The following is a 20,199-nucleotide window of genomic DNA, read 5'->3' as shown; positions in this document are numbered from 1 at the left end:
TCCATATGCATTTAGCAAGATTTTCATTCTTTGTGACGTGCAGATATACCTGAAAAAAACAGTTTTAAGTATCTCTTTTCAGAACAGTCACTAATGCGAGAAGAAAATGAAAGTAGTTATACTGAAAAATTAAGTTGAAGTCGAAGTAGTATGGAGGAAATCGGAGAAAAAATCTGAGAAATATCAACATAAAGTGCTAAGGATCTTTAAGATTTTGTGTATCTTGAGGTTTATTTTATGAGATTTTCCACCTCCCTCTTCTTACTGATAGTGCAGGAGAGAACAACATGATTGTGACAGACAGGATTGAGGATCCAGAGGGTTCTCATTGGCTTTGTCCTTGGACTAATCTGGTTTGTGGAAATGTCTGAATTGTGACAGAGGGACATAGTGAAAATGAAAAAAAAACATGATTGTAATGTAACAGAAACCTGTCAGAAATGGGATTCGAACCCACGCCTCAAGTAGAGACTGCTACCTGAACGCAGCGACTTGGACCGCTCGGCCATCCTGACAAGCACAACTGTGGAAAATTCACACTTTCTAAAAACAAACACATTTTTTGTTTGGCCCCAAAAAAAGGCAAATTTTGAACTGAAAATTTATTAACGCCTTTGAGTTTGCCTTGCAATGCTGTAGCTTTAACTTTGTAGGTTGCTGAAATAGCTCAGTTGGGAGAGCGTTAGACTGAAGATCTAAAGGTCCCTGGTCCGATCCCGGGTTTCAGCACGCTGTTTTTAAGTATGAGTGATTTGAGATAAAATTCTTTCTCCATATGCATTTAGCAAGATTTTCATTCTTTGTGAAGTGCAGATATACGTAAAAAAAACAGTTTTAAGTATCTCTTTTCAGAACAGTCACTAATGCGAGAAGAAAATGAAAGTAGTTATACTGAAAAATTAAGTTGAAGTCGAAGTAGTATGGAGGAAATCGGAAAAAAAATCTGAGAAATATCAACATAAAGTGCTAAGGATCTTTAAGATTTTGTGTATCTTGAGGTTTATTTTATGAGATTTTCCACCTCCCTCTTCTTACTGATAGTGCAGCAGAGAACAACATGATTGTGACAGACAGGATTGAGGATCCATAGGGTTCTCATTGGCTTTGTCCTTGGACTAATCTGGTTTGTGGAAATGTCTGAATTGTGACAGAGGGACATAGTGAAAATGAAAAAAAAACAAAACATGATTGTAATGTAACAGAAACCTGTCAGAAGTGGGATTCGAACCCATGCCTCAAGTAGAGACTGCGACCTGAACGCAGCGCCTTGGACCGCTCGGCCATCCTGAAAAGCACAACTGTGGAAAATTCACACTTTCTAAAAACAAACACATTTTTTGTTTGGCCCCAAAAAAAGGCAAATTTTGAACTGAAAATTTATTAACGCCTTTGAGTTTGCCTTGCAATGCTGTAGCTTTAACTTTGTAGGTTGCTGAAATAGCTCAGTTGGGAGAGCGTTAGACTGAAGATCTGAAGGTCCCTGGTCCGATCCCGGGTTTCAGCACGCTGTTTTTAAGTATGAGTGATTTGAGATAAAGTTCTTTCTCCATATGCATTTAGCAAGATTTTCATTCTTTGTGAAGTGCAGATATACCTGAAAAAAACAGTTTTAAGTATCTCTTTTCAGAACAGTCACTAATGCGAGAAGAAAATGAAAGTAGTTATACTGAAAAATTAAGTTGAAGTCGAAGTAGTATGGAGGAAATCAGAAAAAAAATCTGAGAAATATCAACATAAAGTGCTAAGGATCTTTAAGATTTTGTGTATCTTGAGGTTTATTTTATGAGATTTTTCACCTCCCTCTTCTTACTGATAGTGCAGCAGAGAACAACATGATTGTGACAGACAGGATTGAGGATCCAGAGGGTTCTCATTGGCTTTGTCCTTGGACTAATCTGGTTTGTGGAAATGTCTGAATTGTGACAGAGGGACATAGTGAAAATGAAAAAAAAAAAAAAACATGATTGTAATGTAACAGAAACCTGTCAGAAGTGGGATTCGAACCCACGCCTCAAGTAGAGACTGCGACCTGAACGCAGCGCCTTGGACCGCTCGGCCATCCTGACAAGCACAACTGTGGAAAATTCACACTTTCTAAAAACAAACACATTTTTTGTTTGGCCCCAAAAAAAGGCAAATTTTGAACTGAAAATGTATTAACACCTTTGAGTTTGCCTTGCAATGCTGTAGCTTTAACTTTGTAGGTTGCTGAAATAGCTCAGTTGGGAGAGCGTTAGGCTGAAGATCTAAAGGTCCCTGGTCCGATCCCGGGTTTCAGCACGCTGTTTTTAAGTATGAGTGATTTGAGATAAAGTTCTTTCTCCATATGCATTTAGCAAGATTTTCATTCTTTGTGACGTGCAGATATACCTGAAAAAAACAGTTTTAAGTATCTCTTTTCAGAACAGTCACTAATGCGAGAAGAAAATGAAAGTAGTTATACTGAAAAATTAAGTTGAAGTCGAAGTAGTATGGAGGAAATCGGAGAAAAAATCTGAGAAATATCAACATAAAGTGCTAAGGATCTTTAAGATTTTGTGTATCTTGAGGTTTATTTTATGAGATTTTCCACCTCCCTCTTCTTACTGATAGTGCAGGAGAGAACAACATGATTGTGACAGACAGGATTGAGGATCCAGAGGGTTCTCATTGGCTTTGTCCTTGGACTAATCTGGTTTGTGGAAATGTCTGAATTGTGACAGAGGGACATAGTGAAAATGAAAAAAAAACAAAACATGATTGTACTGTAACAGAAACTTGTCAGAAGTGGGATTCGAACCCATGCCTCAAGTAGAGACTGCGACCTGAACGCAGCGCCTTGGACCGCTCGGCCATCCTGACAAGCACAACTGTGGAAAATTCACACTTTCTAAAAACAAACACATTTTTTGTTTGGCCCCAAAAAAAGGCAAATTTTGAACTGAAAATTTATTAACGCCTTTGAGTTTGCCTTGCAATGCTGTAGCTTTAACTTTGTAGGTTGCTGAAATAGCTCAGTTGGGAGAGCGTTAGACTGAAGATCTGAAGGTCCCTGGTCCGATCCCGGGTTTCAGCACGCTGTTTTTAAGTATGAGTGATTTGAGATAAAGTTCTTTCTCCATATGCATTTAGCAAGATTTTCATTCTTTGTGAAGTGCAGATATACCTGAAAAAAACAGTTTTAAGTATCTCTTTTCAGAACAGTCACTAATGCGAGAAGAAAATGAAAGTAGTTATACTGAAAAATTAAGTTGAAGTCGAAGTAGTATGGAGGAAATCAGAAAAAAAATCTGAGAAATATCAACATAAAGTGCTAAGGATCTTTAAGATTTTGTGTATCTTGAGGTTTATTTTATGAGATTTTTCACCTCCCTCTTCTTACTGATAGTGCAGCAGAGAACAACATGATTGTGACAGACAGGATTGAGGATCCAGAGGGTTCTCATTGGCTTTGTCCTTGGACTAATCTGGTTTGTGGAAATGTCTGAATTGTGACAGAGGGACATAGTGAAAATGAAAAAAAAAAAAACATGATTGTAATGTAACAGAAACCTGTCAGAAGTGGGATTCGAACCCACGCCTCAAATAGAGACTGCGACCTGAACGCAGCGCCTTGGACCGCTCGGCCATCCTGACAAGCACAACTGTGGAAAATTCACACTTTCTAAAAACAAACACATTTTTTGTTTGGCCCCAAAAAAATGCAAATTTTGAACTGAAAATGTATTAACGCCTTTGAGTTTGCCTTGCAATGCTGTAGCTTTATCTTTGTAGGTTGCTGAAATAGCTCAGTTGGGAGAGCGTTAGACTGAAGATCTAAAGGTCCCTGGTCCGATCCCGGGTTTCAGCACGCTGTTTTTAAGTATGAGTGATTTGAGATAAAGTTCTTTCTCCATATGCATTTAGCAAGATTTTCATTCTTTGTGAAGTGCAGATATACCTGAAAAAAACAGTTTTAAGTATCTCTTTTCAGAACAGTCACTAATGCGAGAAGAAAATGAAAGTAGTTATACTGAAAAATTAAGTTGAAGTCTAAGTAGTATGGAGGAAATCGGAGAAAAAATCTGAGAAATATCAACATAAAGTGCTAAGGATCTTTAAGATTTTGTGTATCTTGAGGTTTATTTTATGAGATTTTCCACCTCCCTCTTCTTACTGATAGTGCAGCAGAGAACAACATGATTGTGACAGACAGGATTGAGGATCCAGAGGGTTCTCATTGGCTTTGTCCTTGGACTAATCTGGTTTGTGGAAATGTCTGAATTGTGACAGAGGGACATAGTGAAAATGAAAAAAAAACAAAACATGATTGTAATGTAACAGAAACCTGTCAGAAGTGGGATTCGAACCCACGCCTCAAGTAGAGACTGCGACCTGAACGCAGCGCCTTGGACCGCTCGGCCATCCTGACAAGCACAACTGTGGAAAATTCACACTTTCTAAAAACAAACACATTTTTTGTTTGGCCCCAAAAAAAGGCAAATTTTGAACTGAAAATGTATTAACACCTTTGAGTTTGCCTTGCAATGCTGTAGCTTTAACTTTGTAGGTTGCTGAAATAGCTCAGTTGGGAGAGCGTTAGGCTGAAGATCTAAAGGTCCCTGGTCCGATCCCGGGTTTCAGCACGCTGTTTTTAAGTATGAGTGATTTGAGATAAAGTTCTTTCTCCATATGCATTTAGCAAGATTTTCATTCTTTGTGACGTGCAGATATACCTGAAAAAACAGTTTTAAGTATCTCTTTTCAGAACAGTCACTAATGCGAGAAGAAAATGAAAGTAGTTATACTGAAAAATTAAGTTGAAGTCGAAGTAGTATGGAGGAAATCGGAGAAAAAATCTGAGAAATATCAACATAAAGTGCTAAGGATCTTTAAGATTTTGTGTATCTTGAGGTTTATTTTATGAGATTTTCCACCTCCCTCTTCTTACTGATAGTGCAGGAGAGAACAACATGATTGTGACAGACAGGATTGAGGATCCAGAGGGTTCTCATTGGCTTTGTCCTTGGACTAATCTGGTTTGTGGAAATGTCTGAATTGTGACAGAGGGACATAGTGAAAATGAAAAAAAAACAAAACATGATAGTAATGTAACAGAAACCTGTCAGAAGTGGGATTCGAACCCACGCCTCAAGTAGAGACTGCGACCTGAACGCGGCGCCTTGGACCGCTCGGCCATCCTGACAAGCACAACTGTGGAAAATTCACACTTTCTAAAAACAAACACATTTTTTGTTTGGCCCCAAAAAAAGGCAAATTTTGAACTGAAAATTTATTAACGCCTTTGAGTTTGCCTTGCAATGCTGTAGGTTTAACTTTGTAGGTTGCTGAAATAGCTCAGTTGGGAGAGCGTTAGACTGAAGATCAAAAGGTCCCTGGTCCGATCCCGGGTTTCAGCACGCTGTTTTTAAGTATGAGTGATTTGAGATAAAGTTCTTTCTCCATATGCATTTAGCAAGATTTTCATTCTTTGTGAAGTGCAGATATACCTGAAAAAAACAGTTTTAAGTATCTCTTTTCAGAACAGTCACTAATGCGAGAAGAAAATGAAAGTAGTTATACTGAAAAATTAAGTTGAAGTCGAAGTAGTATGGAGGAAATCGGAAAAAAAATCTGAGAAATATCAACATAAAGTGCTAAGGATCTTTAAGATTTTGTGTATCTTGAGGTTTATTTTATGAGATTTTCCACCTCCCTCTTCTTACTGATAGTGCAGCAGAGAACAACATGATTGTGACAGACAGGATTGAGGATCCATAGGGTTCTCATTGGCTTTGTCCTTGGACTAATCTGGTTTGTGGAAATGTCTGAATTGTGACAGAGGGACATAGTGAAAATGAAAAAAAAACAAAACATGATTGTAATGTAACAGAAACCTGTCAGAAGTGGGATTCGAACCCATGCCTCAAGTAGAGACTGCGACCTGAACGCAGCGCCTCGGACCGCTCGGCCATCCTGACAAGCACAACTGTGGAAAATTCACACTTTCTAAAAACAAACACATTTTTTGTTTGGCCCCAAAAAAAGGCAAATTTTGAACTGAAAATGTATTAACGCCTTTGAGTTTGCCTTGCAATGCTGTAGCTTTAACATTGTAGATTGCTGAAATAGCTCAGTTGGGAGAGCGTTAGACTGAAGATCTAAAGGTCCCTGGTCCGATCCCGGGTTTCAGCACGCTGTTTTTAAGTATGAGTGATTTGAGATAAAGTTCTTTCTCCATATGCATTTAGCAAGATTTTCATTCTTTGTGACGTGCAGATATACCTGAAAAAAACAGTTTTAAGTATCTCTTTTCAGAACAGTCACTAATGCGAGAAGAAAATGAAAGTAGTTATACTGAAAAATTAAGTTAAAGTCGAAGTAGTATGGAGGAAATCGGAGAAAAAATCTGAGAAATATCAACATAAAGTGCTAAGGATCTTTAAGATTTTGTGTATCTTGAGGTTTATTTTATGAGATTTTCCACCTCCCTCTTCTTACTGATAGTGCAGGAGAGAACAACATGATTGTGACAGACAGGATTGAGGATCCAGAGGGTTCTCATTGGCTTTGTCCTTGGACTAATCTGGTTTGTGGAAATGTCTGAATTGTGACAGAGGGACATAGTGAAAATGAAAAAAAAACAAAACATGATTGTAATGTAACAGAAACCTGTCAGAAGTGGGATTCGAACCCACGCCTCAAGTAGAGACTGCGACCTGAACGCAGCGCCTTGGACCGCTCGGCCATCCTGACAAGCACAACTGTGGAAAATTCACACTTTCTAAAAACAAACACATTTTTTGTTTGGCCCCAAAAAAAGGCAAATTTTTAACTGAAAATGTATTAACGCCTTTGAGTTTGCCTTGCAATGCTGTAGCTTTAACTTTGTAGGTTGCTGAAATAGCTCAGTTGGGAGAGCGTTAGACTGAAGATCTAAAGGTCCCTGGTCCGATCCCGGGTTTCAGTACGCTGTTTTTAAGTATGAGTGATTTGAGATAAAGTTCTTTCTCCATATGCATTTAGCAAGATTTTCATTCTTTGTGAAGTGCAGATATACGTGAAAAAAACAGTTTTAAGTATCTCTTTTCAGAACAGTCACTAATGCGAGAAGAAAATGAAAGTAGTTATACTGAAAAATTAAGTTGAAGTTGAAGTAGTATGGAGGAAATCGGAAAAAAAATCTGAGAAATATCAACATAAAGTGCTAAGGATCTTTAAGATTTTGTGTATCTTGAGGTTTATTTTATGAGATTTTCCACCTCCCTCTTCTTACTGATAGTGCAGCAGAGAACAACATGATTGTGACAGACAGGATTGAGGATCCAGAGGGTTCTCATTGGCTTTGTCCTTGGACTAATCTGGTTTGTGGAAATGTCTGAATTGTGACAGAGGGACATAGTGAAAATGAAAAAAAAACAAAACATGATAGTAATGTAACAGAAACCTGTCAGAAGTGGGATTCGAACCCACGCCTCAAGTAGAGACTGCGACCTGAACGCAGCGCCTTGGACCGCTCGGCCATCCTGACAAGCACAACTGTGGAAAATTCACACTTTCTAAAAACAAACACATTTTTTGTTTGGCCCCAAAAAAATGGAAATTTTGAACTGAAAATGTATTAACGCCTTTGAGTTTGCCTTGCAATGCTGTAGCTTTAACTTTGTAGGTTGCTGAAATAGCTCAGTTGGGAGAGCGTTAGACTGAAGATCTAAAGGTCCCTGGTCCGATCCCGGGTTTCAGCACGCTGTTTTTAAGTATGAGTGATTTCAGATAAAGTTCTTTCTCCATATGCATTTAGCAAGATTTTCATTCTTTGTGAAGTGCAGATATACCTGAAAAAAACAGTTTTAAGTATCTCTTTTCAGAACAGTCACTAATGCGAGAAGAAAATGAAAGTAGTTATACTGAAAAATTAAGTTGAAGTCGAAGTAGTATGGAGGAAATCGGAAAAAAAATCTGAGAAATATCAACATAAAGTGCTAAGGATCTTTAAGATTTTGTGTATCTTGAGGTTTATTTTATGAGATTTTCCACCTCCCTCTTCTTACTGATAGTGCAGCAGAGAACAACATGATTGTGACAGACAGGATTGAGGATCCATAGGGTTCTCATTGGCTTTGTCCTTGGACTAATCTGGTTTGTGGAAATGTCTGAATTGTGACAGAGGGACATAGTGAAAATGAAAAAAAAACAAAACATGATTGTAATGTAACAGAAACCTGTCAGAAGTGGGATTCGAACCCATGCCTCAAGTAGAGACTGCGGCCTGAACGCAGCGCCTTGGACCGCTCGGCCATCCTGACAAGCACAACTGTGGAAAATTCACACTTTCTAAAAACAAACACATTTTTTGTTTGGCCCCAAAAAAAGGCAAATTTTGAACTGAAAATTTATTAACGCCTTTGAGTTTGCCTTGCAATGCTGTAGCTTTAACTTTGTAGGTTGCTGAAAAAGCTCAGTTGGGAGAGCGTTAGACTGAAGATCTGAAGGTCCCTGGTCCGATCCCGGGTTTCAGCACGCTGTTTTTAAGTATGAGTGATTTGAGATAAAGTTCTTTCTCCATATGCATTTAGCAAGATTTTCATTCTTTGTGAAGTGCAGATATACCTGAAAAAAACAGTTTTAAGTATCTCTTTTCAGAACAGTCACTAATGCGAGAAGAAAATGAAAGTAGTTATACTGAAAAATTAAGTTGAAGTCGAAGTGGTATGGAGGAAATCGGAAAAAAAATCTGAGAAATATCAACATAAAGTGCTGAGGATCTTTAAGATTTTATGTATCTTGAGGTTTATTTTATGAGATTTTTCACCTCCCTCTTCTTACTGATAGTGCAGCAGAGAACAACATGATTGTGACAGACAGGATTGAGGATCCAGAGGGTTCTCATTGGCTTTGTCCTTGGACTAATCTGGTTTGTGGAAATGTCTGAATTGTGACAGAGGAACATAGTGAAAATGAAAAAAAAAAAAACATGATTGTAATGTAACAGAAACCTGTCAGAAGTGGGATTCGAACCCACGCCTCAAGTAGAGACTGCGACCTGAACGCAGCGCCTTGGACCGCTCGGCCATCCTGACAAGCACAACTGTGGAAAATTCACACTTTCTAAAAACAAACACATTTTTTGTTTGGCCCCAAAAAAATGCAAATTTTGAACTGAAAATGTATTAACGCCTTTGAGTTTGCCTTGCAATGCTGTAGCATTAACTTTGTAGGTTGCTGAAATAGCTCAGTTGGGAGAGCGATAGACTGAAGATCTAAAGGTTCTTGGTCGGAACCCGGTTTTCAGCACGCTGTTTTTAGGCATGAGTGATTTGAGATAAAGTTCTTTCTCCATATGCATTTAGCAAGATTTTCATTCTTTGTGAAGTGCAGATATACCTGAAAAAAACAGTTTTAAGTATCTCTTTTCAGAACAGTCACTAATGCGAGAAGAAAATGAAAGTAGTTATACTGAAAAATGAAGTTGAAGTCGAAGTAGTATGGAGGAAATCGGAAAAAAAATCTGAGAAATATCAACATAAAGTGCTAAGGATCTTTAAGATTTTGTGTATCTTGAGGTTTATTTTATGAGATTTTTCACCTCCCTCTTTTTACTGATAGTGCAGCAAAGAACAACATGATTGTGACAGACAGGACTGAGGATCCAGAGGGTTCTCATTGGCTTTGTCCTTGGACTAATCTGGTTTGTGGAAATGTCTGAATTGTGACAGAGGGACATAGTGAAAATGAAAAAAAAACAAAACATGACTGTAATGTAACAGAAACCTTTCAGAAGTGCAATTCAAACCCACGCCTCAAGTAGAGACTGCAACGTGAACGCAGCGCTTTGGACCGCTCGGCCATCCTGACAAGCACAACTATGGAAAATTCACACTTTCTAAAAACAAACACATTTTTTGTTTGGCCCCAAAAAATGCAAATTTTGAACTGAAAATTTATTAACGCCTTTGAGTTTGCCTTGCAATGCTGTAGCTTTAACTTTGTAGGTTGCTGAAATAGCTCAGTTGGGAGAGCGTTAGACTGAAGATCTAAAGGTCCCTGGTCCGATCCCGGGTTTCAGCACGATGTTTTTAAGTATGAGTGATTTGAGATAAAGTTCTTTCTCCATATGCATTTAGCAAGATTTTCATTCTTTGTGAAGTGCAGATATACCTGAAAAAAACTGTTTTAAGTATCTCTTTTCAGAACAGTCACTAATGCGAGAAGAAAATGAAAGTAGTTATACTGAAAAATTAAGTTGAAGTCGAAGTAGTATGGAGGAAATCAGAAAAAAAATCTGAGAAATATCAACATAAAGTGCTAAGGATCTTTAAGATTTTGTGTATCTTGAGGTTTATTTTATGAGATTTTTCACCTCCCTCTTCTTACTGATAGTGCAGCAGAGAACAACATGATTGTGACAGACAGGATTGAGGATCCAGAGGGTTCTCATTGGCTTTGTCCTTGGACTAATCTGGTTTGTGGAAATGTCTGAATTGTGACAGAGGGACATAGTGAAAATGAAAAAAAAAAACCATGACTGTAATGTAACAGAAACCTGTCAGAAGTGGGAGTCGAACCCACACCTCAAGTAGAGACTGCTACTTGGACGCAGCGCCTTGGACCACTCGGCCATCCTGAGAAGCAAAACTGTGAAAAATTCACACTTTCTAAAAACAAACACATTTTTTGTTTGGCCCCAAAAAATGCAAATTTTGAACTGAAATTTTATTAACGCCTTTGAGTTTGCCTTGCAATGCTGTAGCTTTAACTTTATAGGTTGCTGAAATAGCTCAGTTGGGAGAGCGTTAGACTGAAGATCTAAAGGTCCCTGGTCCGATCCCGGGTTTCAGCACGCTGTTATTAAGTATGAGTGATTTGAGATAAAGTTCTTTCTCCATATGCATTTAGCAAGATTTTCATTCTTTGTGAAGTGCAGATATACCTGAAAAAAACAGTTTTAAGTATCTCTTTTCAGAACAGTCACTAATGCGAGAAGAAAATGAAAGTAGTTATACTGAAAAATTTAGTTGAAGTCGAAGTAGTATGGAGGAAATCGGAAAAAAAAATCTGAAAAATATCAACATAAAGTGCTAAGGATCTTTAAGATTTTGTGTATCTTGAGGTTTATTTTATGAGATTTTCCACCTCCCTCTTCTTACTGATAGTGCAGCAGAGAACAACATGATTGTGACAGACAGGATTGAGGATCCAGAGGGTTCTCATTGGCTTTGTTCTTCGACTATTCTGGTTTGTGGAAATGTCTGAATTGTGACAGAGGGACATAGTGAAAATGAAAAAAAAACAAAACATGATTGTAATGTAACAGAAACCTGTCAGAAGTGGGATTTGAACCCACGCCTCAAGAAGAGACTGCAGCCTGAACGCAGCGCCTTGGACCGCTCGGCCATCCTGACAAGCACAACTGTGGAAAATTCACACTTTCTAAAAACAAACACATTTTTTGTTTGGCCCCAAAAAAAGGCAAATTTTGAACTGAAAATTTATTAACGCCTTTGAGTTTGCCTTGCAATGCAGTAGCTTTAACTTTGTAGGCTGTTGAAATAGCTCAGTTGGGAGAGCGTTAGACAGAAGATCTAAAGGTCCCTTGTCCGATCCCGGGTTTCAGCACGCTGTTTTTAAGTATGAGTGATTTGAGATAAAGTTCTTTCTCCATATGTATTTAGCAAGATTTTCATTCTTTGTGAAGTGCAGATATACCTGAAAAAAACAGTTTTAAGTATCTCTTTTCAGAACAGTCACTAATGCGAAAAGAAAATGAAAGTAGTTATACTGAAAAATTAAGTTGAAGTCGAAGTGGTATGGAGGAAATCGGAAAAAAAATCTGAGAAATATCAACATAAAGTGCTGAGGATCGTTAAGATTTTATGTATCTTGAGGTTTATTTTATGAGATTTTTCACCTCCCTCTTCTTACTGATAGTGCAGCAGAGAACAACATGATTGTGACAGACAGGATTGAGGATCCAGAGGGTTCTCATTGGCTTTTTCCTTGGACTAATCTGGTTTGTGGAAATGTCTGAATTGTGACAGAGAGACATAGTGAAAATGAAAAAAAAAAAAACATGATTGTAATGTAACAGAAACCTGTCAGAAGTGGGATTCGAACCCACGCGTCAAGTAGAGACTGCGACCTGAACGCAGCGCCTTGGACCGCTCGGCCATCCTGACAAGCACAACTGTTGAAAATTCACACTTTCTAAAAACAAACACATTTTTTGTTTGGCCCCAAAAAAATGCAAATTTTGAACTGAAAATGTATTAACGCCTTTGAGTTTGCCTTGCAATGCTGTAGCATTAACTTTGTAGGTTGCTGAAATAGCTCAGTTGGGAGAGCGATAGACTGAAGATCTAAAGGTTCTTGGTCGGAACCCGGTTTTCAGCACGCTGTTTTTAGGCATGAGTGATTTGAGATAAAGTTCTTTCTCCATATGCATTTAGCAAGATTTTCATTCTTTGTGAAGTGCAGATATACCTGAAAAAAACAGTTTTAAGTATCTCTTTTCAGAACAGTCACTAATGCGAGAAGAAAATGAAAGTAGTTATACTGAAAAATGAAGTTGAAGTCAAAGTAGTATGGAGGAAATCGGAAAAAAAATCTGAGAAATATCAACATAAAGTGCTAAGGATCTTTAAGATTTTGTGTATCTTGAGGTTTATTCTATGAGATTTTTCACCTCCCTCTTTTTACTGATAGTGCAGCAAAGAACAACATGATTGTGACAGACAGGACTGAGGATCCAGAGGGTTCTCATTGGCTTTGTCCTTGGACTAATCTGGTTTGTGGAAATGTCTGAATTGTGACAGAGAGACATAGTGAAAATGAAAAAAAAAAAAACATGATTGTAATGTAACAGAAACCTGTCAGAAGTGGGATTCGAACCCACGCCTCAAGTAGAGACTGCGACCTGAACGCAGCGCCTTGGACCGCTCGGCCATCCTGACAAGCACAACTGTTGAAAATTCACACTTTCTAAAAACAAACACATTTTTTGTTTGGCCCCAAAAAAATGCAAATTTTGAACTGAAAATGTATTAACGCCTTTGAGTTTGCCTTGCAATGCTGTAGCATTAACTTTGTAGGTTGCTGAAATAGCTCAGTTGGGAGAGCGATAGACTGAAGATCTAAAGGTTCTTGGTCGGAACCCGGTTTTCAGCACGCTGTTTTTAGGCATGAGTGATTTGAGATAAAGTTCTTTCTCCATATGCATTTAGCAAGATTTTCATTCTTTGTGAAGTGCAGATATACCTGAAAAAAACAGTTTTAAGTATCTCTTTTCAGAACAGTCACTAATGCGAGAAGAAAATGAAAGTAGTTATACTGAAAAATGAAGTTGAAGTCGAAGTAGTATGGAGGAAATCGGAAAAAAAATCTGAGAAATATCAACATAAAGTGCTAAGGATCTTTAAGATTTTGTGTATCTTGAGGTTTATTCTATGAGATTTTTCACCTCCCTCTTTTTACTGATAGTGCAGCAAAGAACAACATGATTGTGACAGACAGGACTGAGGATCCAGAGGGTTCTCATTGGCTTTGTCCTTGGACTAATCTGGTTTGTGGAAATGTCTGAATTGTGACAGAGAGACATAGTGAAAATGAAAAAAAAAAAAACATGATTGTAATGTAACAGAAACCTGTCAGAAGTGGGATTCGAACCCACGCCTCAAGTAGAGACTGCGACCTGAACGCAGCGCCTTGGACCGCTCGGCCTTCCTGACAAGCACAACTGTGGAAAATTCACACTTTCTAAAAACAAACACATTTTTTGTTTGGCCCCAAAAAAAGGCAAATTTTGAACTGAAAATGTATTAACGCCTTTGCGTTTGCCTTGCAATGCTGTAGCTTTAACTTTGTAGGTTGCTGAAATAGCTCAGTTGGGAGAGAGTTAGACTGAAGATCTGAAGGTCCCTGGTCGGATCCTGGGTTTCAGCACGCTGTTTTTAAGTATGAGTGATTTGAGATAAAGTTCTTTCTCCATATGCATTTAGCAAAATTTTCATTCTTTGTGAAGTGCAGATATACCTGAAAAAAAACAGTTTTAAGTATCTCTTTTCAGAACAGTCACTAATGCGAGAAGAAAATGAAAGTAGTTATACTGAAAAATTAAGTTGAAGTCGAAGTAGTATGGAGGAAATCAGAAAAAAAATCTGAGAAATATCAACATAAAGTGCTAAGGATCTTTAAGATTTTGTGTATCTTGAGGTTTATTTTATGAGATTTTTCACCTCCCTCTTCTTACTGATAGTGCAGCAGAGAACAACATGATTGTGACAGACAGGATTGAGGATCCATAGGGTTCTCATTGGCTTTGTCCTTGGACTAATCTGGTTTGTGGTAATGTCTGAATTGTGACAGAGGGACATAGTGAAAATGAAAAAAAAAAAAAATGAATGTAATGTAACTGAAACCTGTCAGAAGTGGGATTCGAACCCACGCCTCAAGTAGAGACTGCGACCTGAACGCAGCGCCTTGGACCGCTTGGCCATCCTGACAAGCACAACTGTGGAAAATTCACACTTTCTAAAAACAAACACATTTTTTGTTTGGCCCCAAAAAAAGGCAAATTTTGAACTGAAAATGTATTAACGCCTTTGCGTTTGCCTTGCAATGCTGTAGCTTTAACTTTGTAGGTTGCTGAAATAGCTCAGTTGGGAGAGAGTTAGACTGAAGATCTGAAGGTCCCTGGTCGGATCCTGGGTTTCAGCACGCTGTTTTTAAGTATGAGTGATTTGAGATAAAGTTCTTTCTCCATATGCATTTAGCAAAATTTTCATTCTTTGTGAAGTGCAGATATACCTGAAAAAAAACAGTTTTAAGTATCTCTTTTCAGAACAGTCACTAATGCGAGAAGAAAATGAAAGTAGTTATACTGAAAAATTAAGTTGAAGTCGAAGTAGTATGGAGGAAATCAGAAAAAAAATCTGAGAAATATCAACATAAAGTGCTAAGGATCTTTAAGATTTTGTGTATCTTGAGGTTTATTTTATGAGATTTTTCACCTCCCTCTTCTTACTGATAGTGCAGCAGAGAACAACATGATTGTGACAGACAGGATTGAGGATCCATAGGGTTCTCATTGGCTTTGTCCTTGGACTAATCTGGTTTGTGGTAATGTCTGAATTGTGACAGAGGGACATAGTGAAAATGAAAAAAAAAAAAAATGAATGTAATGTAACTGAAACCTGTCAGAAGTGGGATTCGAACCCACGCCTCAAGTAGAGACTGCGACCTGAACGCAGCGCCTTGGACCGCTCGGCCATCCTGACAAGCACAACTGTGGAAAATTCACACTTTCTAAAAACAAACACATTTTTTGTTTGGCCCCAAAAAAAGGCAAATTTTGAACTGAAAATTTATTAACGCCTTTGAGTTTGCCTTGCAATGCTGTAGCTTTAACTTTGTAGGTTGCTGAAATAGCTCAGTTGGGAGAGCGTTAGATTGAAGATCTAAAGGTCCCTGGTCCGATCCCGGGTTTCAGCACGCTGTTTTTAAGTATGAGTGATTTGAGATAAAGTTCTTTCTCCATATGCATTTAGCAAGATTTTCATTCTTTGTGAAGTGCAGATATACCTGAAAAAAACAGTTTTAAGTATCTCTTTTCAGAACAGTCACTAATGCGAGAAGAAAATGAAAGTAGTTATACTGAAAAATGAAGTTGAAGTCGAAGTAGTATGGAGGAAATCGGAAAAAAAATCTGAGAAATATCAACATAAAGTGCTAAGGATCTTTAAGATTTTGTGTATCTTGAGGTTTATTTTATGAGATTTTTCACCTCCCTCTTCTTACTGATAGTGCAGCAGAGAACAACATGATTGTGACAGACAGGATTGAGGATCCAGAGGGTTCTCATTGGCTTTGTCCTTGGACTAATCTGGTTTGTGGAAATGTCTGAATTGTGACAGAGGGACATAGTGAAAATGAAAAAAAAACAAAACATGATTGTAATGTAACAGAAGCCTGTCAGAAGTGGGATTCCAACCCACGCCTCACGTAGAGACTGCGACCTGAACGCAGCGCCTTGGACCGCTCGGCCATCCTGACAAGCACAACTGTGGAAAATTCACACTTTCTAAAAACAAACACATTTTTTGTTTGGCCCCAAAAAAATGCAAATTTTGAACTGAAAATGTATTAACGCCTTTGAGTTTGCCTTGCAATGCTGTAGCTTTAACTTTGTAGGTTGCTGAAATAGCTCAGTTGGGAGAGCGTTAGACTGAAGATCTAAAGGTCCCTGGTCCGATCCCGGGTTTCAGCACGCTGTTTTTAAGTATGAGTGATTTGAGATAAAGTTCTTTCTCCATATGCATTTAGCAAGATTTTCATTCTTTGTGAAGTGCAGATATACCTGAAAAAAACAGTTTTAAGTATCTCTTTTCAGAACAGTCACTAATGCGAGAAGAAAATGAAAGTAGTTATACTGAAAAATTAAGTTGAAGTCGAAGTAGTATGGAGGAAATCAGAAAAAAAATCTGAGAAATATCAACATAAAGTGCTAAGGATCTTTAAGATTTTGTGTATCTTGAGGTTTATTTTATGAGATTTTTCACCTCCCTCTTCTTACTGATAGTGCAGCAGAGAACAACATGATTGTGACAGACAGGTTTGAGGATCCAGAGGGTTCTCATTGGCTTTGTCCTTGGACTAATCTGGTTTGTGGAAATGTCTGAATTGTGACAGAGAAACATAGTGAAAATGAAAAAAAAAAAAACATGATTGTAATGTAACAGAAACCTGTCAGAAGTGGGATTCGAACCCACGCCTCAAGTAGAGACTGCGACCTGAACGCAGCGCCTTTGACCGCTCGGCTATCCTGACAAGCACAACTGTGGAAAATTCACACTTTCTAAAAACAAACACATTTTTTGTTTGGCCCCAAAAAAATGCAAATTTTGAACTGAAAATGTATTAACGCCTTTGAGTTTGCCTTGCAATGCTGTAGCTTTAACTTTGTAGGTTGCTGAAATAGCTCAGTTGGGAGAGCGTTAGACTGAAGATCTAAAGGTCCCTGGTCCGATCCCGGGTTTCAGCACGCTGTTTTTAAGTATGAGTGATTTGAGATAAAGTTCTTTCTCCATATGCATTTAGCAAGATTTTCATTCTTTGTGAAGTGCAGATATACCTGAAAAAAACAGTTTTAAGTATCTCTTTTCAGAACAGTCACTAATGCGAGAAGAAAATGAAAGTAGTTATACTGAAAAATGAAGTTGAAGTCGAAGTAGTATGGAGGAAATCGGAAAAAAAATCTGAGAAATATCAACATAAAGTGCTAAGGATCTTTAAGATTTTGTGTATCTTGAGGTTTATTTTATGAGATTTTTCACCTCCCTCTTCTTACTGATAGTGCAGCAGAGAACAACATGATTGTGACAGACAGGATTGAGGATCCAGAGGGTTCTCATTGGCTTTGTCCTTGGACTAATCTGGTTTGTGGAAATGTCTGAATTGTGACAGAGGGACATAGTGAAAATGAAAAAAAAACAAAACATGATTGTAATGTAACAGAAGCCTGTCAGAAGTGGGATTCCAACCCACGCCTCACGTAGAGACTGCGACCTGAACGCAGCGCCTTGGACCGCTCGGCCATCCTGACAAGCACAACTGTGGAAAATTCACACTTTCTAAAAACAAACACATTTTTTGTTTGGCCCCAAAAAAATGCAAATTTTGAACTGAAAATGTATTAACGCCTTTGAGTTTGCCTTGCAATGCTGTAGCTTTAACTTTGTAGGTTGCTGAAATAGCTCAGTTGGGAGAGCGTTAGACTGAAGATCTAAAGGTCCCTGGTCCGATCCCGGGTTTCAGCACGCTGTTTTTAAGTATGAGTGATTTGAGATAAAGTTCTTTCTCCATATGCATTTAGCAAGATTTTCATTCTTTGTGAAGTGCAGATATACCTGAAAAAAACAGTTTTAAGTATCTCTTTTCAGAACAGTCACTAATGCGAGAAGAAAATGAAAGTAGTTATACTGAAAAATTAAGTTGAAGTCGAAGTAGTATGGAGGAAATCAGAAAAAAAATCTGAGAAATATCAACATAAAGTGCTAAGGATCTTTAAGATTTTGTGTATCTTGAGGTTTATTTTATGAGATTTTTCACCTCCCTCTTCTTACTGATAGTGCAGCAGAGAACAACATGATTGTGACAGACAGGTTTGAGGATCCAGAGGGTTCTCATTGGCTTTGTCCTTGGACTAATCTGGTTTGTGGAAATGTCTGAATTGTGACAGAGAAACATAGTGAAAATGAAAAAAAAAAAAACATGATTGTAATGTAACAGAAACCTGTCAGAAGTGGGATTCGAACCCACGCCTCAAGTAGAGACTGCGACCTGAACGCAGCGCCTTTGACCGCTCGGCTATCCTGACAAGCACAACTGTGGAAAATTCACACTTTCTAAAAACAAACACATTTTTTGTTTGGCCCCAAAAAAATGCAAATTTTGAACTGAAAATGTATTAACGCCTTTGAGTTTGCCTTGCAATGCTGTAGCTTTAACTTTGTAGGTTGCTGAAATAGCTCAGTTGGGAGAGCGTTAGACTGAAGATCTAAAGGTCCCTGGTCCGATCCCGGGTTTCAGCACGCTGTTTTTAAGTATGAGTGATTTGAGATAAAGTTCTTTCTCCATATGCATTTAGCAAGATTTTCATTCTTTGTGAAGTGCAGATATACCTGAAAAAAAACAGTTTTAAGTATCTCTTTTCAGAACAGTCACTAATGCGAGAAGAAAATGAAAGTAGTTATACTGAAAAATTAAGTTGAAGTCGAAGTAGTATGGAGGAAATCAGAAAAAAAATCTGAGAAATATCAACATAAAGTGCTAAGGATCTTTAAGATTTTGTGTATCTTGAGGTTTATTTTATGAGATTTTTCACCTCCCTCTTCTTACTGATAGTGCAGCAGAGAACAACATGATTGTGACAGACAGGATTGAGGATCCTTAGGGTTCTCATTGGCTTTGTCCTTGGACTAATCTGGTTTGTGGTAATGTCTGAATTGTGACAGAGGGACATAGTGAAAATGAAAAAAAAAAAAAATGAATGTAATGTAACAGAAACCTGTCAGAAGTGGGATTCGAACCCACGCCTCACGTAGAGACTGCGACCTGAACGCAGCGCCTTGGACCGCTCGGCCATCCTGACAAGCACAACTGTGGAAAATTCACACTTTCTAAAAACAAACACATTTTTTGTTTGGCCCCAAAAAAAGGCAAATTTTGAACTGAAAATTTATTAACGCCTTTGAGTTTGCCTTGCAATTCTGTAGCTTTAACTTTGTAGGTTGCTGAAATAGCTCAGTTGGGAGAGCGTTAGACTGAAGATCTAAAGGTCCCTGGTCCGATCCCGGGTTTCAGCACGCTGTTTTTAAGTATGAGTGATTTGAGATAAAGTTCTTTCTCCATATGCATTTAGCAAGATTTTCATTCTTTGTGAAGTGCAGATATACCTGAAAAAAACAGTTTTAAGTATCTCTTTTCAGAACAGTCACTAATGCGAGAAGAAAATGAAAGTAGTTATACTGAAAAATGAAGTTGAAGTCGAAGTAGTATGGAGGAAATCGGAAAAAAAATCTGAGAAATATCAACATAAAGTGCTAAGGATCTTTAAGATTTTGTGTATCTTGAGGTTTTGTTCTATGAGATTTTTCACCTCCCTCTTTTTACTGATAGTGCAGCAAAGAACAACATGATTGTGACAGACAGGACTGAGGATCCAGAGGGTTCTCATTGGCTTTGTCCTTGGACTAATCTGGTTTGTGGAAATGTCTGAATTGTGACAGAGGGACATAGTAAAAATGAAAAAAAAAAAAACCATGACTGTAATGTAACAGAAACCTGTCAGAAGTGCAATTCAAACCCACGTCTCAAGTAGAGACTGCAACCTGAACGCAGCGCCTTGGACCGCTCGGCCATCCTGACAAGCACAACTATGGAAAATTCACACTTTCTAAAAAAAAACACATTTTTTGTTTGGCCCCAAAAAATGCAAATTTTGAACTGAAAATTTATTAACGCCTTTGAGTTTGCCTTACAATGCTGTAGCTTTAACTTTGTAGGTTGCTGAAATAGCTCAGTTGGGAGAGCGTTAGACTGAAGATCTAAAGGTCCCTGGTCCGATCCCGGGTTTCAGCACGATGTTTTTAAGTATGAGTGATTTGAGATAAAGTTCTTTCTCCATATGCATTTAGCAAGATTTTCATTCTTTGTGAAGTGCAGATATACCTGAAAAAAAAACAGTTT

The 20,199-nt window shown here is 38.1% G+C and overlaps 23 non-coding genes across 23 annotated transcripts; 12 read left to right on the top strand and 11 right to left on the bottom strand.

Moving 5' to 3' along the window:
- Window positions 1-656: 656 nt before the first annotated feature.
- Window positions 657-729, top strand: TRNAF-GAA (transfer RNA phenylalanine (anticodon GAA)). The gene has a single exon. It is a non-coding gene; the product is annotated as a tRNA-Phe (tRNA).
- Window positions 730-1,983: 1,254 nt separating this feature from the next.
- Window positions 1,984-2,066, bottom strand: TRNAL-CAG (transfer RNA leucine (anticodon CAG)). The gene has a single exon. It is a non-coding gene; the product is annotated as a tRNA-Leu (tRNA).
- Window positions 2,067-3,532: 1,466 nt separating this feature from the next.
- TRNAL-CAG (transfer RNA leucine (anticodon CAG)) lies at window positions 3,533-3,615 on the bottom strand. The gene has a single exon. It is a non-coding gene; the product is annotated as a tRNA-Leu (tRNA).
- Window positions 3,616-3,756: 141 nt separating this feature from the next.
- Window positions 3,757-3,829, top strand: TRNAF-GAA (transfer RNA phenylalanine (anticodon GAA)). The gene has a single exon. It is a non-coding gene; the product is annotated as a tRNA-Phe (tRNA).
- A 478-nt stretch (window positions 3,830-4,307) lies between these two features.
- Window positions 4,308-4,390, bottom strand: TRNAL-CAG (transfer RNA leucine (anticodon CAG)). Its single transcript has one exon. It is a non-coding gene; the product is annotated as a tRNA-Leu (tRNA).
- A 1,690-nt stretch (window positions 4,391-6,080) lies between these two features.
- TRNAF-GAA (transfer RNA phenylalanine (anticodon GAA)) lies at window positions 6,081-6,153 on the top strand. Its single transcript has one exon. It is a non-coding gene; the product is annotated as a tRNA-Phe (tRNA).
- A 478-nt stretch (window positions 6,154-6,631) lies between these two features.
- On the bottom strand, window positions 6,632-6,714 carry TRNAL-CAG (transfer RNA leucine (anticodon CAG)). Its single transcript has one exon. It is a non-coding gene; the product is annotated as a tRNA-Leu (tRNA).
- Window positions 6,715-7,406: 692 nt separating this feature from the next.
- Window positions 7,407-7,489, bottom strand: TRNAL-CAG (transfer RNA leucine (anticodon CAG)). The gene has a single exon. It is a non-coding gene; the product is annotated as a tRNA-Leu (tRNA).
- A 141-nt stretch (window positions 7,490-7,630) lies between these two features.
- TRNAF-GAA (transfer RNA phenylalanine (anticodon GAA)) lies at window positions 7,631-7,703 on the top strand. Its single transcript has one exon. It is a non-coding gene; the product is annotated as a tRNA-Phe (tRNA).
- A 1,252-nt stretch (window positions 7,704-8,955) lies between these two features.
- On the bottom strand, window positions 8,956-9,038 carry TRNAL-CAG (transfer RNA leucine (anticodon CAG)). Its single transcript has one exon. It is a non-coding gene; the product is annotated as a tRNA-Leu (tRNA).
- Window positions 9,039-9,953: 915 nt separating this feature from the next.
- On the top strand, window positions 9,954-10,026 carry TRNAF-GAA (transfer RNA phenylalanine (anticodon GAA)). The gene has a single exon. It is a non-coding gene; the product is annotated as a tRNA-Phe (tRNA).
- Window positions 10,027-10,725: 699 nt separating this feature from the next.
- On the top strand, window positions 10,726-10,798 carry TRNAF-GAA (transfer RNA phenylalanine (anticodon GAA)). Its single transcript has one exon. It is a non-coding gene; the product is annotated as a tRNA-Phe (tRNA).
- Window positions 10,799-12,825: 2,027 nt separating this feature from the next.
- TRNAL-CAG (transfer RNA leucine (anticodon CAG)) lies at window positions 12,826-12,908 on the bottom strand. The gene has a single exon. It is a non-coding gene; the product is annotated as a tRNA-Leu (tRNA).
- Window positions 12,909-15,147: 2,239 nt separating this feature from the next.
- On the bottom strand, window positions 15,148-15,230 carry TRNAL-CAG (transfer RNA leucine (anticodon CAG)). Its single transcript has one exon. It is a non-coding gene; the product is annotated as a tRNA-Leu (tRNA).
- Window positions 15,231-16,146: 916 nt separating this feature from the next.
- Window positions 16,147-16,219, top strand: TRNAF-GAA (transfer RNA phenylalanine (anticodon GAA)). Its single transcript has one exon. It is a non-coding gene; the product is annotated as a tRNA-Phe (tRNA).
- A 477-nt stretch (window positions 16,220-16,696) lies between these two features.
- Window positions 16,697-16,779, bottom strand: TRNAL-CAG (transfer RNA leucine (anticodon CAG)). The gene has a single exon. It is a non-coding gene; the product is annotated as a tRNA-Leu (tRNA).
- Window positions 16,780-16,920: 141 nt separating this feature from the next.
- TRNAF-GAA (transfer RNA phenylalanine (anticodon GAA)) lies at window positions 16,921-16,993 on the top strand. The gene has a single exon. It is a non-coding gene; the product is annotated as a tRNA-Phe (tRNA).
- A 702-nt stretch (window positions 16,994-17,695) lies between these two features.
- TRNAF-GAA (transfer RNA phenylalanine (anticodon GAA)) lies at window positions 17,696-17,768 on the top strand. Its single transcript has one exon. It is a non-coding gene; the product is annotated as a tRNA-Phe (tRNA).
- A 477-nt stretch (window positions 17,769-18,245) lies between these two features.
- Window positions 18,246-18,328, bottom strand: TRNAL-CAG (transfer RNA leucine (anticodon CAG)). The gene has a single exon. It is a non-coding gene; the product is annotated as a tRNA-Leu (tRNA).
- Window positions 18,329-18,469: 141 nt separating this feature from the next.
- Window positions 18,470-18,542, top strand: TRNAF-GAA (transfer RNA phenylalanine (anticodon GAA)). Its single transcript has one exon. It is a non-coding gene; the product is annotated as a tRNA-Phe (tRNA).
- A 477-nt stretch (window positions 18,543-19,019) lies between these two features.
- TRNAL-CAG (transfer RNA leucine (anticodon CAG)) lies at window positions 19,020-19,102 on the bottom strand. The gene has a single exon. It is a non-coding gene; the product is annotated as a tRNA-Leu (tRNA).
- Window positions 19,103-19,243: 141 nt separating this feature from the next.
- On the top strand, window positions 19,244-19,316 carry TRNAF-GAA (transfer RNA phenylalanine (anticodon GAA)). Its single transcript has one exon. It is a non-coding gene; the product is annotated as a tRNA-Phe (tRNA).
- Window positions 19,317-20,018: 702 nt separating this feature from the next.
- Window positions 20,019-20,091, top strand: TRNAF-GAA (transfer RNA phenylalanine (anticodon GAA)). The gene has a single exon. It is a non-coding gene; the product is annotated as a tRNA-Phe (tRNA).
- Window positions 20,092-20,199: the final 108 nt, after the last annotated feature.

This window comes from Anomaloglossus baeobatrachus, chromosome 1, assembly GCF_048569485.1.
Source record: "Anomaloglossus baeobatrachus isolate aAnoBae1 chromosome 1, aAnoBae1.hap1, whole genome shotgun sequence".
Classification (NCBI taxonomy): Eukaryota; Metazoa; Chordata; class Amphibia; order Anura; family Aromobatidae; genus Anomaloglossus; species Anomaloglossus baeobatrachus.
The sequence above is the reverse complement of the archived record's forward strand: the minus strand, read 5'-3'. Positions and strand labels throughout refer to the sequence as shown.